At 44.4% G+C, this 17,914-nt stretch overlaps 1 long non-coding RNA gene across 2 annotated transcripts in view; it reads right to left on the bottom strand.

The window, feature by feature from the left end:
- LOC121361852 overlaps nucleotides 1-17,914 on the bottom strand; it is a 29,186-nt gene that overhangs the window by 5,590 nt on the left and 5,682 nt on the right. Inside the window, exons 3-4 of one of the 2 annotated variants that reach the window (XR_005956401.1) lie at nucleotides 16,468-16,574; nucleotides 13,627-13,930 (exon numbers count right to left, since the gene is read on the bottom strand). This is a non-coding gene — a long non-coding RNA (uncharacterized LOC121361852). Of the gene's footprint in view, nucleotides 1-13,626; nucleotides 13,931-16,467; nucleotides 16,575-17,914 lie in introns of those variants that run through there. The other variant, XR_005956402.1, reaches the window with a different exon arrangement.

Raw genomic sequence — 17,914 nt, 5'->3', positions numbered from 1 at the left:
TTTACATCCCATTCCACTTGGGACAAAAAGTGGTAGACGGCATCTTCACAGCTCTGTCTGTGACTCTGCTCGCACATCTGCATGTCAGTGGGAGCAGCAGCTGCTGCCTCCATGGGGCAGTGAGCTGGGTCCTGCCAGCACGGCCGGCGGCAGGATGGGATGGAAGCACGAGCAGAGCTCCAGCTGCACCCAGCTGGTGTGACCAAGGGCTGTGCACAGAGCCACCTCTGCCCATGGGGCACCCCGAGCTGCCCTGGGCTGAACCATGCTGGGCCCTCGCCAAGGGCAGCCTCTGCCAGGTCCCAGCAGGCAGGTTTGTCACTCCTCCAGGCTCCCCAGACTGAGACCTGCCCATGGTCAGAGCCCTGAGCATCCCAAACCTGGCTCTTCCTCTGCTCTCTATTCCCTCACCACGCTGAAAGCAGATGTCTCGTCTGCTGCACGTCTGCTGGATTTAACTGTCTGTGTTCTGTGTACCAGATTGTCTTTACAATATTAAGAATTGAAAGGAAATGGTTTATACTACTGGAAGATGTGCTGTGCTAGTGATTTCAACTGGTTTTAATAACCCTTGATAATTTTTTCTCCCACTTTCTCCCAATTTGAAAGCTCAATTAATTTTGAGCTACAACTCTGTCTATCATTTCAACCACATGTGGCAGAGTGAGAACTCATGCGAGATAATGGTTAATTTTTGGTATCTTCTGCTATCTAATGACAGGTGTGCTGTCCTAAATAATTAGCTTCCAAAAAGGGATCCCCTTAACCCTTCTCTGAAACTGGGTAGTGATCTCGGTTTTACTTCATTAAGCTCTTGACAGCTCAGTGTACTCACATCTGTTACTGTTTGGTAGTTTGATTCCAAGAACACAAATCGCTCAAGAACTGGCAACAAATTCATTCAGGCTCATGATGCAGATCAAAATCCATCTGTTTACTAATCAAAAGCCATATTTTAATCGTATTACAGCAGTGGTGTCAGCAATATCCCAACTTAGGCCTTTCTCTTTGCCCTTCCTGTAAGCTGCATTTATTTGAATTGGATGTTTAAATGCACCCAAGGATTCTGGAGTCTGATATTCCAGCCCTTGCCTGCAGGACTTGATCAATCTGCTTGCCCTGAACAATGTTATCAGACACTTTGTACCTACAGGCTGAACATGAAAGTCTGTTACATCAGTCACTTTTGATATGATTCAAATTAGAACAAGAGAGGAAAACAATGTGATGAATCAAATTTTAACTTGAGTATCCAATTATTTGTTTCATGGACTAAAATCCTTTGCCTACCCCAGCCATGATAAAGCTGATGTCTACGAAATCCACCTGTGCTCAGGTGTCTAGGAGGGGTTACCTGAGGAACTGCAGCTTCATCTTTCCCAAAACTTGGAGAATTGCCCATGCTATATGTGGCCAAACCCCACAAGCTCCAGGAACAGGACATCACCACAGCCTGGCTGTGCCACGGGCTGGCCTGGCAAAGAGCTGCTGCCCCGGAACCTCCTCAGGTGCAGAGCAGGGAAGAACAGTCCTGCTGAACGGACAGCAGCAGGGGAGCTGCTCTCGGGAGAAACACGGAAGGGCCGGGGACCAGGGACCAGGCAGGGCTCTCAGCTCTGCCCTCACGGAGGGAGGAGAACGCAGATCAGTCACTGAGTATTTCCTGAGCAAATCTGTCCATTGAGCTCTTGCAGGCTGTGGTGCTGGTGGGAATTCTGCTAAAACATCTCCAGAGCTCTCTGGGTGCAAAGAATTGCAGCAGTGAAGCCATCAGTGAATTCCTGACCCACTGAAAATCCAAGAAGTTTTGATGCTAATTATAGATTTCACCATTATTTTCTCTACTATATGGTAAGTCAGTGAGATCTCAGTTTATTCCTACCTGGAAAGAAATGCCTAAGGGATTTTACAAGCTGGTTAACTCATGACCACTACATTAAGGCTCCAAAACAAATGTAGCCCATTTGCTCAGGGATGACAGATTAATAAATTGTTCCACCTCATTATCCCTGTAATTCTTGGTGGCATCCCTCGGAGGAAGTCTGGCAAATGACATCAGCCAAAGGTCAGCACTCCTTTTTCAAAAACAAGATTATAAACCTTGATACAAACATAAATGATTCAGTGGATCTATGAAAAGGCAGTAGGAGTGCTAGGTCAGGACACAGTGACCAGTGTCAGGACAGAGCCCGTGCTGGGGAGCCCTGTCTGGGCACAGGCAGTGGCGGCTGAAGCGGGCGTGAGCGCGTTTCTGCTCCTCGTGCCCGTGCCTGGCCCTGGCCGAGCCGGTGCTGCCCCAGGTTCCTGCCACAGGTTGCTGCTCCTGGGCTGCCCCAGAGCCACAACACCAACAGGCTGCCTCCCAAGTCCTTCCTCTGGCTGGAACATCAATCCAAAATATTAGAGAGGATGAACAGGAGCCTAGATGGAGTTCTGCAATTCCACAGCCATGCATCAGGACGAGGACTCTCTCGAGCCAAGCTTTAAAGTAGTGCCTCATTTTAAGCCTCTGTGCTTTGCAATGTCCCTAATAATCTTCAAGCCTGCAGGGTCAGATTGGCAAGTTTCTGTCAACAACTGCAAAAATGAATAGAATATTTAAAGTAACAAAACCCATGCCTGCAGGAGTGAACGAAAAGGTGAGTATTGTGGAAGCTGTGATGAAATTGTGAGACCTGGAAGCTATGAAATACAACTTTTAATATACAAAGATGAGACCAGCTACAAACATGCAGAGGTTTACATATTGATTAGTCTTGGCAGGGAAGCTCATAAAACCAGAAGGAAATAAGAGGAAAGTTGTGGCTCAAAATAATTCCTCTTGATGGTGGCAGTCGTGCATTTTCTATGTAAACATGTGTAAACTTAGTGAATAATGTGTAGACTAGAGCAGGCCAGAGAAAACTACATCACTAAGCAAAAATATTCCTTTTAGGAATTGATTCTGCATCTGTGGAAATAGGTGAAGATCTGCTAAACTGTAGAGTGGACAATTTGAAAGGATTGTGAAGAGAGCTGAGTACACAGTGTGAACAGAGCAGCGCAGCCAGATCCTGAGCAGCACATGGGCTTTCAGGCCAGCATTATGCATGGAAATACAAAAGCCTTTTGCTTTCAGAAGAACAAATAAAAATCATACAAACACCAAAGTCAAGACTGTCTCATGTGCTAAACCTGACAAGGAACACAAAATAATCTTAAATCAGCCAAAACCAGTGAGTGAGGAATTCCCCTTATCAAGGGAAACCACATTGGTGAAGTGGGGCATAGGTCTAGGATGCTCTGATGGGTGTAAAAAAAGAAAAAACGTGAAAAATGAGTATATTTAGATAAAGAAATCACTGGAAAGTCCCTGTCAGCATATAAACCAAAGCTGTTCCTTGTCATGCTCACACTGAGATCTGTGTGAGATCTGCTCTCCCAGGGTCCCAGCAGAGTTTGGGTACAGGGAATCTGCTCCATTGCTTGTGGATGGAACTGCCAGGGTGACTATCACACACTTATAGTCTGGTTTGCTGCTACAGAATGGATGAAGTAGATAAGAAATTTAAAGTTCCTGTGAGTAAAGATGCCAAGCAGAAACAAACATGAATTTTGTTTGGCAGCAAACAGCAAACACTCTGTCAATAGAGCACCTGGCATTTAAACTGTTGATGTTTGTATCTTTCTCTCTGAATATTTTAAGCATGGAGAACTGCTCTGGAGAAAGGATTATACTAGGGAAGGAACTATAACAATCAACCTCAGCCATGTTAGAGATTAATTCATAATGTCACTTCACTGAAAAATTACTTGTATTTTACTTCTCTTTTTCCAAAGGTCTTTAATTCTCCCTCTGCAAAGGAATGTTATTTTTGCTGTTCAATTACATTTCAACCATTCAGTCAGAGTCAGCTCTATATAAACGTATAGATCCTTGTTTCAGATTCCCTTACTCAGCTTTTGCTTCATGAAGAGAAGAGCTGTGTGCCAAGGTCACAACTGATTAATCTTGACCCGTGAACCTTGAAGAATAAATTCTTACTATAAATGTATTACTCTACATAGTAAAAGCAAACGTACTCTGTATCCATGACAAATAATGAACTCATTTTTTCTGGCTTTACTCTTTAGTTGAGAATTAAGCACTTAAATACAAGATCTGTTAATTCTTCTGATAAATGATGTGCCTACAAAAAGAGTGAAATCCTTTGGGCTTTGAGCAGGTGTGATGAAGGTGTCTTCTCATCAGGTATTTTGGGAATAGATGCTTTGCCAGTGCTTGTGGATGCTTGGGAAGGAGCTGCCACAGCCACACTGCACCCCTGTGACACAGACAGTATTTACAAGTGCATGTGTTTAAGGCATCCAGTGATATTGTGGCAATATTTCTGTATTACTGGTACTATTAATATTTTAACATATATTTCTGATATATTTGTTAGAAATTGTGCCACAAGACAGAGGCAAGTGGAGTTATTTTAAAAGAAAAAAGTTTGCTAAATGAAGACTATTATGGAAATTCAATTATACAGTCAATAAAAACAAATAGATAAAACCAAAACTTTGAAGGGAAACCAACAAAAAAGACAACATCTACATTCAGGTCAGCCTTACAAAGCACATTTTTGATTGTGTGTATAGTTCACTGGCAGGCTCTTAGAAGAAAATGAAGTATAGTGCAGAACAGGCCTCACAGCACTGGCACGTTTACGTTAATCAGGAAACAGCAAAGTCAAAACAAATTCAGCAAGCACTTCTTGTCACTGCAACCTGGACGTCTCCAGCTGTGACAATGAAATTAGCTGTGCTCAATGGACACTGTGGAATCATTTCCCCAGTACATTAGGGCAGGCTCATGGGTGTTTGCAGCAGGTGATTCCGTACTGCTCACGATCTGAGGCCCCATGCAAGCAAAAACATGATAAATCTATTTTTATCTTTAATCATTCATTTGGAAGCACTGACAGGCACATTAGGGATTCCTGTCTAAAATTAGTTCTGTTCATGCTGGAAGCAACCATTTATTCTACCCAGCTATTTGTACGCTTAGTGTCAGAAGACTTCTGGGAGCTGTTCCTGGTTCTGTGTGAGTTTTCTCTGAAATACCCGAGTTTGTTCCTGGAACGTGGCATTTGTGTTGTAATTACCATCCTAAAGCTCTATGAATTGTGTGTCATTAAGATCTCTGTTAACTGTCAGACCACAAACAAAACACAAATGTCTCTCTGGAAGCTGAGCAGCAGGAGAGGCAGAGCTGCACTTTGCCATCAGGAGGGTGCAGCAGCCACCCCAAATCCTCCACCTGTGACATGCCCACAGCCCAGGGGTCTGACTGTGCAATGGTGGCTCCAGGGGCTGCCTTTGGGACCAAGGCCACTAACAAATAACATCTCAGGAACAAACAAACGTTCTGATCTGCATTCACATACTCTGATCAGATGCTTTAGGGGCACAGAGAGACCCCAGCCTTGTTTATGACACTGCATTACCAGTTCTAGTCCTTTTTGGTTTGGCTTTTTTTTTTTTTTTTTTTTCCTTTTAAAGGCTTTGGAGGACTCAGGAGGACATGAAACAATATTCTACATCTTAGATGAGAGCTGCTGCTGCAGCCCTGCTTGTTCCCCAGCGCCCAGGCAGCTCTCAGAACAGCCATCAGCTTTGCTCATGCCTGAAGTGCTTACAGATTCAGCAAGACTTGTTTATAGAGATGAAAGGAGGTTTTTGAGCAGTCAGTCTATGCCTAAAGCCACCACCACAGGAGAACTCACTACAATCCCTCTTGTAGACACTGCAGCTCTTCCCAAGAGAACCAGAGGGAAGGTGGAATGGGTTTGGCTGTCACACAAACCTTGAGAATGTGAATATTACCCATTCACTCTAAAGTCCATGTGATCTAAGTCACCATGACTGATCCTTCGGCCGCTCCATTCGCAGCGGCTGTTCCCGTGGTTGGGTCGCTCAGCCACTGGATGTCACTGTTAGTCTGAGCACATAAACGGCATTTGTTTGGCATTAGAAAATGTTTAGAGATATGAAATGATGTCTTTAAACATCATCAGGATGAAACCCAGTGCACTGCAGAGGGATCATCTCTTTAGATGCTGAAAGCATTTGCTCAGGTCTCACACTAGTGACAAGTTGATAGTGTAAGAAGTGCCTGATTTCATAAGGGTTCTTTTCTCTCTGTTGGTGACTCATTTATGAAGCTGATAGCCACTTGTGTGTTCTCGGTTCCACTCGTCTCCTGGCAGTCCGCTCGAGCCCTGAGCCGTGCGGTGATTCCCAGCAACAGCGGCGCGCAGAGCCCGGCTCCTGCCCGGCGCTCCCGGGCCAGCCCCGGCCGCGCTTCCAGGGATGCAGAGCCCGGCTCCTGCCCGGCTCCTGCCCGGCGCTCCCGGGCCAGCCCCGGCCGCGCTTCCAGGGATGCAGAGCCCGGCTCCTGCCCGGCTCCTGCCCGGCGCTCCCGGGCCAGCCCTGGCCGCGCTTCCCGGGATGCAGAGCCCGTCCTGGCCCGGCTCCCTGTCTCCCTCACATGGACAGCCCGGCAAAGCGTCCCAGAGTCAGCTGCCTCCAGCACAGACAGACACATTGAGAGCTTCATTTCCAAGTCTGGTTCTCTCTGTTTAAACTGTCCGGAGTCCCAGTGACACAAAACATTCAAAACATGAGCTGTCATGATACCCTGGTGAGTTAGGAGAGGAGAAAGGGAAACTTTTACTATTTTTCTCCTAAAATCTTCAAGTATCAAACAATGAAGCACCAAGTTAAGATAATCTCATGCTCTTCTTTGTAGGGTTAAAGCCAGAAGAGCCATTTCTCTAAAGGGCTAGAAAAGATGCTCTGGCCAAGTGACTGTAGAGTGTGGGCACAACCTGCCAGAACGAGCATTGGGGAACAAGTACAAGGTGATGGAGAATCCATCCTTGGAGAAGGCAGAGAGTGTACAACGAACACGGAAAATCCAGAAAATAAGAGTAATAAAACAACACTGATAATAAACAATCCAACTCTACGCTCAATGCTCCTTGTGCTGCAGGAGAGCCTCAGCACCCAGAAACCCCTGGAGCAGCCCCGAGCAGTCGGTGCCACCTCTGCTGAGCCCGACGTGCTCAGGATTGCGGTGACAATGCCACGGCTGGCTGCACCTGGCAGTCGCTGACAGGGAACAAGAACAGGCCTCATTCCAAGAGAAGTACTTGAAGAAAAGCCATTTGAGCAATTTTACAGAAAAGGATGACTGATTTGTTTTACAATTATTTTAAACAATTATTTAAAATAATGACATTGCTCTGAACCAATACTGTAATTTTAGCACAGATATAATCACTGTAAATGACATTAAGAGCTTGTCTACAGACAAATTGCATTGCTCTGGTTATAATGGGATTGTTGAAGCTCAGCAAATCCTCAAATCCAGGTATGGCTGAAATCACATAAAAGGAAGAGAAAGAAGTATACCAAACCCCTCAACCTTTTTGGGCTTATATTGATATGGCCTTTTCAGTCAAAAGAACTCCTAACTAACCAAAATGATTGAATTGGAACAGAAGCAAATGATGCACCATCCTGAAACATGGAACTGTGATAGTAGCAATACCAGGTTCTGCCTCCAAAGCTGAAAACTAGAAATGAAAAGTGACCTAAATATTCAAAAATTACTTAGTGACTGTTAGTGAGTCTATTTTTGAGTGGGTAACTGCAGACTCCTCAAAGAAACTTGATCACCAGAGATGAAGCTTTAGCACGGCAGCACCTTTTAATGGATTTCAGTTTGAGGCACGTGGAACCACTAATCACTTCAGTGAAAAACTGGGTCAGAGTTAGCCCCATCTTCCCCAAAGTGCTGCAAAAGTACATTTAAGTGTGTGTGTATATATATATAAATATAATTTTGTATTCTGCTTAGAAGAGATGGCAAAGTATAGAGCTGAAATCCTTTTGGATGATATTCACTAAAGGACAGCAATAAAAACACCATCCGTGGTGTTTTTTGCAAAGTTCTTTTTTGCAAAGTCCTCTTTCAGCCCTGTTCTCAATAGATAATAAAATCTGTATTTATTAGTGGGTCCAAAACCCCTCTACAATTCCTAAAGCACTAGGCAGAGACAGTGATATTTTGTAATTAGCAGGTGCAACATGAAGTAAGCAAATGCATTGATATGTTATTTATGCCTGCACAAATCTGTAAATAAGAAGTAAATAAGAAGATCGGGATAAATAAAGGCGTATTATTTTCCACTGATACTTCCAAAGTGCTTCATTGTGTGTTACCATAGGTTCATATTTCTGGCTAAAGGGCAGCTAGGGCAGCCCCTTGGTCAGCGTGGCTTGGCGGGCAGCGCTGGCCGTGCAGCCCCGGGAGCACGAGCTGTGCTCTCGTGCTGCTTAAGCAGCAGCCTGTTAGGGCTCCATTTTCAGATGTTGTTCATCACTAATGCCTAAAGGTGACACGCTCACTAAACAGGCCTGCTGCAAACAACACCAGATAAGACACAAAAGACATATTGGATTACCCAGTCCACGTCTCCAAATGCACCAGAAATGAATGCCAAACGCTGTGGGGTTTGTCACTTGCAGCATGCAGCAGCCTTTCCATTATGCATTGCCTGATCCTTTGCCAGATTTCTTCAGGAAAACCAAGGGCTAGGATGAATGGGAAGAGCTTGTCTGGAGGTCACTCTGCGGGAGCTGGGAGGGAGGAGGCTGCTGTTCCATTCCCCACTTGCCCTAATGCCCTATCTGACTCTTCCTTTCTTGTTCTACCCAGCTGTCAGATAGTGAAGCTTCCTGCCCATGCCAGTCTTACAGGTAACAATGATATCACTGTTACTATATTTATTAACTAATCTTAATGCTATAAGTAAACCCAGGACCCCAGAAATGGATTGGTATTTCCCAGATGATAAGAACTATTAAAATTATGAGGATTGTTGCCATTCCAGAACTGCTGCAGAAATAATTTGGTGCCAAGACGGCATTCTGCAGTGGAGGAGAGCTGTTACAAATAACTGCTGTTACAAATAATAGCATCCTAATTCCCAGTGCAAATATGTTGGTAACAGCTCTACAGACAGTTGGGCTGGGGGAGCACTAAAGCAAACCCAACTGGATGAGTTTAATTTCCTTTTGGTTTGGAATTACTCTTTACAGTGCCACTACACAAGTCCACGTGTTGGCTTTGAGCTGCCAGCTCCTCAGGGCAAGGTTTAAATTAAGTACTCTTCTGCTTTTCTCTTTCTTTTTTTTTTTTAAATCAGGAAACTATTTATATTCATTTCAAGCTTTGTAATCTGCTCCAACCTACTGTTCCAAAATAACAAACAAAAGAATACCCAAAGCTAAATGTTGACTCTTCATCCCTTTTCCCAGCCTCCTATTTAATCAGCCTCGTGGCATATTGGAAAACAGAGCATTTAGTTCCACTTCATTATTATGGGGGTAAAAAAAATCTTACAGTCAGGCTTAAAGCATTCAAATACCTGAAGCCATCTCCTAATCTGCACAGCACATGGGTGTAAAATAGACAGGCAATTTTTGTTTCCTTGGGGCAACACTGTTCATGTGTCTGGCAGGGGCTCTCTGTGTTTCATCAGCTCTTTCTGAGCACACTGCCAGGCACGGCCATCAGGCAGCGGGCACGAGGGTCAAGGGGGGCAGCAGAGGGACTGGAGCAAGGAAAGTTGAAATTAGAAATACACTGAGGTTAACATCTAGTGTACACCGAAATTAACACGAATCTAGCAGTGCTGTAGTGAAAGCCACCTGCAACCAAAGCAAAGATTTTAACCCTTCATGTGTCTTGCAAAATCCTTGCTATTGACCATCCAAGGGCCTGCCCACTGCACAATTTGGGATCACCAGGAGAGAGAGGTTATTTGAACCTGGAGAAGACTCTCATTCTCTTGTGGTAAAAATCCCCACAAAACTATGTGGTGTCATAGACATTTAGGAACAGGATCCCATGATCCCTAGGATGGCAGCTGACTTGATGACAGCTCATTTAAAGACAGTCATTCCAACTGTCTGGTCCTTCAGCAGGTTCTCAACTGGTGTTGAAGAATGTGAGGTCACTGATAAACAAGCCCCATATTACATTAATGACAAAGTGATAATATCTTTGAAGAGAATATAATTTGGGTTTCGTTCTTTCACAAGTTGTTCTCCAACATCCTGAAAAAAAAACCCCAAATGTAAATACTGTAAAGCCTGATGATGCTGGTAAAAACACCAATAGAAATTGAAGAATTAATTAAAATGGAAAAACATTATCTGGGGAAGGCCCTACCTAGAACTTTCAGTTTTGAAATATTTGGAGCTGACCATTAATTTCTCTGTCTTTTCCCACTGACTGGGCACCACCAGGCCCCGGTCAAGGCAGAGCCGGTGCACACCGTGGGGCTCCTCTGTGGGCAGGGGACGACGAGCAGGGTCAGGCGGGGATCACCGTGCCTGCTAAAGGCCACCTGTCCCGCCACTGATAACCAAAACCTTGGTCTCACACAGCCTGTTCTCCCTCCCAGTTTTGCTCTCCAGTTCCCTTGAGAAGCTCTCCTCCCTCCCGAGCGAAGGGCCGGTGAGCCGAGGAGGGGCAGAGGGGCACCGGGGCGGGCAGGGGTGCTCTGGGCTCGGGTGGCTGAGGAGCCTCAAGCTGCCTCCCCCTGCAGCCCCGTGTGCTCAGGGCACAGAGGGAACGCCGGCTGCAGGGCAGCTACACAAGGAGAGCCTGATTTAAAACACAGACACGTAAGCACGGCAGAAACCCCACCTCCGTGGGAAGGCCTGCGAGGGATCCAACGGGCAGAAATGCCACGGACACACTCCTCCCAGCGTAATTGTGACTATCGCAGCTGCGGCGGACAGAGCGGGAGGCGGGCGGATGATGCAAGGCGCTCGGCATCGCGCCGGGGATGGCCGGAGCGCAGCGCTCGGGGAGCGGCGCCGGGAGCCGCCCGCAGCCCCGCGCCGGGACCGGCACCGGCACCGCGGGGCCCCGCCGGGACCGGCACCGGCTCCGCAGAGCCCGCGGGGCCGGGCAGCATCGGCATCTGCTGCTGCCCGGCCTCCCACCCTACCCACACAGTTTAGCCAGCAGCTGTGAGATTTACTCCACCACCACCGGCTCCTAGTCACTTCTCTTCAGAGCTCATTACAAAGAGTAATTAAATGGTCGAAACGTCCCCAGCCTTAACCCTATTTAGTAGATAAAGTGGATAATTGAGCACTGTTAGCTCCGTTTTGCCATGGAAACTGGTGAGAGAGGCTAACACAAGGTCACAGGGCCACTCCGAGTCAGCTCAGGATCACGGCACGTCAGTTACTGTCCCCTTCATCCAAAAATGCTGGGATATTTCATTGGCTTTAAGGAGTTATGGATCAAAACTGCTATTCCTGCCTCATCAGTGAGAAGCCTAACACAGAGAAGTATTATATGATTTAACAAATAGAGTATTTGAGAACTTGGAACAAGCACTGGTATTTTGTATTCCATCTGCCAAAGGAGACGTCACCCTCTCTTTTAAACACTCTGCTTGATGTTGCTGATTGTCTCATATGCATATGCTTGTACTGATATCCAGCAAATCAGTGAGATGTGACCAATCTGATACCTGGCCAGTGAGTTTTAAATGTCACTACTTGTAGCTGCCCAGGCAGAATCAGCAGCCCCTGCCATCGTTCTGTGTTTGTCACGAGTGCCACTGCAGCGACAGCTCTGAGATGCTGGCCAGGCCTCTCCCCTGAGAGCACCTTGCCCGTGCTGACCGTGAGTCATGGGGCTGTCGCCCAACCATTGCATTCTGCAGGCTATAAATAGCTCCATTCCCATAAACTATTATCTCACTTTCAGCCAGTCCATTTGCCTGATTCTGAAATGTTTATCTTGCCCTAACTGCCAGCCTAAAGGTGGAATGCTATTTTCAGCCCATGAGGAACTTAAAGAGAGATAAATTTTAAAATACTCCCCTTAGCTTTATTTTCATAATACCCTAGTACTTATGCAAGATGCTACAAATGGAAGACCTCTATGTATTCACAACATATGAATAAAACTGACAGATTTTCTCTACTTACATGTCTCAACCTGGTTTCTAGGGTGTGGAAAAGACTTCAAAAATTTTTGGCTTTGCTCCTATGGCAGACCAGTAAAGCTTGAGAAGAGGCCACGTGCACTGCCTGCAGAGAGCCACTAGTGTGGACAAACAGCAACATTCAAACAACATCCTCACTGGGCCATTCCATCCCCAAATCCTGATTGTCTTTCAAAGCTTTCTCAGAAACTCCATTATTATGCCCACATAAGCACAGTAAACTTTGAATTTTATACTTTCATTTCAAGCTATGGAAAATTTGTGACAGATGTAAAGAGTGGGAAAAGCAGACCCATCAAATAATGTGTAAATAATGAAGAGCATCTTCCATAATCCACTGAGGTGAGAAACAATTAAAGGGCAATTGCCTTCATTGAATGTTGAATCAGTGTGAAAAGCAGAATTTGAAAACTGTCCTTATCTCTAAAATTCTTGATGAGAACTAAGTGGAGCATTCTTGCCAAGTAATTCAGGTATAATCAGGGGTGTCCCACCTGTGCCACAATCCCAGCAGCAGCCACGGGCTAACATCCCTTAAATTGGATCAGTACTCCAATGCAGTTTGGAAGTTAAATGACCTGGGTAGCTGCTCTCTTGTGTGGACAGACTCACTGCTCACAGCACAGAACAGCTGTGCTCTGAGCCATGGAGAAAGTGCTAGAAAATAATAACACTGAGATATCCAAAAGATTCAGACAGCTTTGCTGCTTAAAAACCACCCCAAAACCAACCACCCAAAACCACTCAAAGCAAAGTCCCGAGAAGCCCAAGGTTTCTAGAGGAATGGAAGGAGCAGGCGCTGCCGTAGGGCCAGACTGGTGGTGTGCTGATGCTCCCTGTCCCTGTCACACTCGCTTGGCTCCAGACCAGTGTCATTGTTAATTGGATGCTGAGTGATGGATCTGGCCACCTGGCACCCTGTCTGGCTCCGAGCTCACGATCCCAGTGGGGAACGGGCCACCTGGCTGCTGGGGGGGCTGCAGACCCTGCCGAGCCCATCGCTGCCCCTCAGGCATTTGATGGTGAATACCAACAGCAGCTTCTCTCTTCCGCTGTGCTCACCTCTCCCATCACAACTGGTGTGCTCACAGCCAAACACCCAGCTCATGACACTCCTCTCTTTCCTTCCCTCTGTCTGCCACCATGGATAAACACAGAATCCTGCCTTAATTCATAAATGGGAATAAAATTAGCTACTTGCCCTCTCTCCAATTTCTTTGAATTATTCCAAGTTCCCTCCCCCCACTCCATCCTGTGTTGCTTCTCAACACTCCAGATTAAAATGTGTATTAGCTGTTGAGCTGCACAACAATTTTTATAATGGCACAGTTTGTTAAGTATTTTTCTAATTAGTAAAAATACCGATAAATTAAGAATAACAACAAAACAATGAACTGAACAAAAATGCAGTGAAATCAGACTCATGCCTGAAGGCAAGATTCTCCCCTTGCTTTGCACCCTGTTCTATTATTAGCACTAGCAAAATCATAGTGAGAAAGGACACAATTTTGATTTAATTTTTTTTACATTCATTTTGCATATATGTAAATTACTCCAGAAGAAACAAGACAATTGGAAATTGTCTTGAACAAAGTGCACAAAACGAAATTGTCTTGAATGAAAGAATAAAGTGCACAAAAATAAATCAGTACTAATGTAGAGTGCTGTTTGTGTCACTCAGTAAAACAACCCAAATTCCATGAAAATTAATTTTACTACAAGATCTTAAAGGACTTGCTACAAGTCCTCACATTTTCTTCTCCACTTCCAACGTACCATAAGGAGGTTCTACAGTGGTTTCAAGCTGGTCTGGGGCTACAGTAAGTAGCTGATGTCAAGCTCTTACATCCATTACAAATGATCTGAAAAGAAAGTACTTCACTAATCAAATCTTTGCACAGAAATGTGTCCACTGGCTGGAGCCAGCTGTATTCACTGGTGTTACCTCCTTCTTTAAGCAAAGATTCATTTGCACCTTGAAGGACCTGCTCCAAGTGAATTCAGGGAGTGCTTTCCATAAGCTTATAGAAGGTGGAAGAAAGCATTTCAGATATTGAGGCAAGCATGAATGTTAAACTAATCAAGTTTCTGTCTTCACTTTATTTTTAGCCTTTTTTCAGCTGGACAACGGATTTTCCTGCATCCATGCTGGAGAAGATTTCAGGACACTTACTGCTTTTTAGGGAGCCCTTACCAGCTTGAGCATCATCTCTGACCTGAGCAGCCTTTACTGTCCTTTACCTGGTGAGCCCCTACCAATCAAATCACTGACAATCTTCACACAAATTTATGGGTGAGTCAGGAACACACGTGACAAACCACAGCCACCACCAGGCACTGAAGGAACCTCCCTGTCCTCCAGAAGCCTCTTCCCACAGAGCAGCATCACTCCCCTCTGCAGTCACCACTGCAGGTGTCCCTCAGGTCACTCCAGGGCTCCCTTGGGACACGGGAACAAAAGGCATTGCCGTGCACCTGGCTCTAAGTGCACCTGCTGACCTCCCTGCATTTCCAGCACCTTCCATGCAGCGTTGGTACCTGCTCCTGGGGACAGTGGCCTGCCACTGCTGGACTACAGAGCCCTCACTGTTCAAGGCTGACACCAGAAAGGTTCCTGCTTGCTTATTTGACCCCACTTGTCCATTCTGGCTTTACAGACATGCTCAGCTCCACTTTGCTCCCCCTTATGTCTCAGAGCTCACATAAACACTGGATGGCTAATATTAAAAAAAGAAAAAATTGAGTCATTTTAGTTGATTTTCAGTTTCGGGTCGGGCTACAAGAGGCTCCCTTGTGCTCCCTCTGTATCCGAGCTTGAATTACCAAGTTATTAGGTAACAGCTCACTGGCACAGGCTCCTGCCTGCACATTCAGCGGGCTCTGCTCTCCCTGAGCTCAGTGCTTTCCATCTTCTGACTGGTGATGCATCCCCCCAGCAAGGACCCACATCATTTTTTAATATTCAGGGGGTAATGGGCTGCTGAACATGTACGATTGCCATTTCCAAGTGTGACATTTAGAACTGCTGGTGTTTTACTCTCCCCATTTTAGGTGTCAGTAGATTACTTGTTGCTGTTTGCTAACAGGCTTTGAAGACTTTCAGCTAAAAACAAGGCTGGTGGAAGTTGTGGGGCAAGGGATTTATTGCAAAACCTCAGCATCTGGGACTACCTTAGGAGAGTATGTGCCCTCTCTCTGTACAGCAGTCCCTGCTGATATTGACCCCAGCGGGAGCAGAGTGCTTGTAAGCAACTCAATTTTAGTGTCCTGTAAAACACTGTTTTTCCTTAACTGGTCTGGCAGCCCCAGAATAGCTCTGTGCACTCTAATTCATACAGTTTTGTAAGTAATGACAGATAATACTATCAAAGTTGTTCCTAGAACACAGGGATTAACTCACCTCATTAAAATGTACACATTTTGCATAGCAGGACTACTTGAGAACAACTATTCTAGCCAGCCCAAAGATACAATGTTCTGTGAGAACTAGGATGATCCCTAGCTGTCATCTACTTCCCTGTATTCAGATTTTAAGAAATCCTTTTTTAGATGACTACACAGATCTCATAGCACTGAGCACTTTTAAAATTCTAAAATAGACTACATTAGCTTAAAATTCTAGGTAGTAAAGAAACTTGAGATGAGAGAAACATAATTAACTCGGAGCATGGAAAGATTCCCTTGTGGGAAAACCACCCTGAATTTAAAAAGGCGGTTTGTACAAAGTGCCTAATGGTGAACCCAGAACCTGGCAGGTCACACACTTTGAAGGTTGATCTCTCAGGCTGACGGTGGAAATGCTTTTGGTTTATTTTCCCTGGAGAATTTGTTCTTAGCCATTTGAAACTCACTTGATTTCTTGGTTATTAAAATGCAATCACCCCCTTTTTCAGTGCTTGGTCTTCTTCAGTCAAGAAAATTAAAATAAAAGCTGTGCTGCTGAGATTGCCTACAGGTATCTCTCTGCATTCAAAGAATGCTTCTGAAAGCCCTGCTGGCAAACAGAGCCCAGCTCTGTTCACCTGAAAATAAAAGGTGAAGGTCTCCTGAGCAGACAGACAAGGTAGGAGATGGAGTTTTTCCCAAACAAGTCCATTTTTATTCCTCATAATTTACTTTTTCAACCCACTACAGTGACTCTTCACCTAACTTCTTCCTGCTCCTGTAACAGAAGCTCTGTGATCTACGGGAACTGCACACACAAGCGCTCCAGAACCGAGCTCCTACCCTGGCATTCACCAGCAGTGGACATGCCTGTTCCTACAGATGTGCAGGTGGCACAAAGGCAAATTTTTCAGAACTGTCTGTTGAGGTATTACAGCTGAAAATTTTACAGGCCAGACATCCATTGTAGTAATTACTGTTTCACCATAATTCAATTGCTTTCTAACAGCCTTACCTAACTCCGTTATTCTGGCACACGGTCAGTCAGTCACCCTTCCCAACACTGTCTGGTTTGGTTTTGTTGTTTGGTTTGTTTTTTTCAATTATGGTTACATTGGCAACCTAAAAGAAAACAAAGGGTATTTCTTTCAGCTGTGTTATGTACCATCAGGCTGATTAATTCTAAGTCCTGAGAAAAAAGACTCCTAGGAAATGTTGCTATGGGAAGAAACAACTTTGCAAACTCAAGCTCCATATTTATGCAGTTCTCCATTTTTATGGACAGGTCAGCATCCCTGGCTGAGTTACATCTTCCTCCATGAGTACTTAAAAGAGAAAAGTTGGTTGGTTGGTAGGTTTTTGAAAAATCACAGAGTAGCTCTGCAAATAAAACATATTGGAAGACTGTACAGATCAGATGTGTTAGACACAGTTCAAATAAAAAAATCTGCTTTATCAGTATGTCAAAAATGTTAGGAGATATGTTGTATTGTCTTGTGCCATAAGATGACAAAATTGTTCTAATCCAATCTCTCCTTCTCAGAGCCTGCTTAATAATTAAGAAGATGCCATAGGAGATAAAGCAGTGAATACAGATAACGCAATGAAGCCTGAAAACGGGGACAGAAAAAACTCTCCAGGCCAAATGGAAATCTACTGGGACTCTAAATGAAGCAAAGAGGAGTTCGTCCCTATGTTTTTAAGAATTAGTAAATCATTCTCAATTAGAAATCCTTCTAAATTCCACATACAGATTGTCATTATTTATTAACACCACTTCTAACCAAGGATCTCACCATGGATCACAATGAGAACAAACTGAATCTCACAACTGTAATTTTTACAACTCAAGTCTGACATCTTGTTCCTAGTTAGAGCTGTGGATCACTCCTGGCTAAGTCAGAGGGAGTACTGGTGTAAAATAAAGGGTCAACACTGTGAAAATCATGTACTGCCATGTTCAGAGCCCACTTTCCCCCACGTCTCTCCCAGTCATAGAAAATTTATTGAACTATGAAACGATTCACTGAAACATTCTATTACATAACTACAATCTCCTTACAGTGCAGCTCTAACTGGAACCAGTGGAAGTCCTGCCTGCAAACTCTTGTGTCACGGTTGGATGCTGATTTTTTACCTTGAGGTAAAGTTCTATTCCCTTTTTTATAGAGAGCTCTTAAAACCACAGAACTCAGTCTTTTATCAATTTTTTAGGTAATACACATTAGTTTAATGAAATTTGTTTAGAATTTCCTATTTGGAATGAATACAGAAAATCCAGTGGAGAGTCAGGGACAATTGATCCTTTCTGAAGTAATTTTAATTAAGTGCATTTTTTAACCTGGCCAAAAATGCCACATCCTCAACTGTACCTTTTTCTAATTATATATATATATATATATATATATATATATATATATATATATATATATATATATATATATATATATATATATATATAT

Source organism: Pyrgilauda ruficollis, unplaced genomic scaffold (assembly GCF_017590135.1).
Source record: "Pyrgilauda ruficollis isolate IOZ18807 unplaced genomic scaffold, ASM1759013v1 scaffold59, whole genome shotgun sequence".
Taxonomy (NCBI): domain Eukaryota; kingdom Metazoa; phylum Chordata; class Aves; order Passeriformes; family Passeridae; genus Pyrgilauda; species Pyrgilauda ruficollis.
Note: the sequence above shows the minus strand (reverse complement) of the source record. Positions and strands in the feature narration are given on the sequence as shown.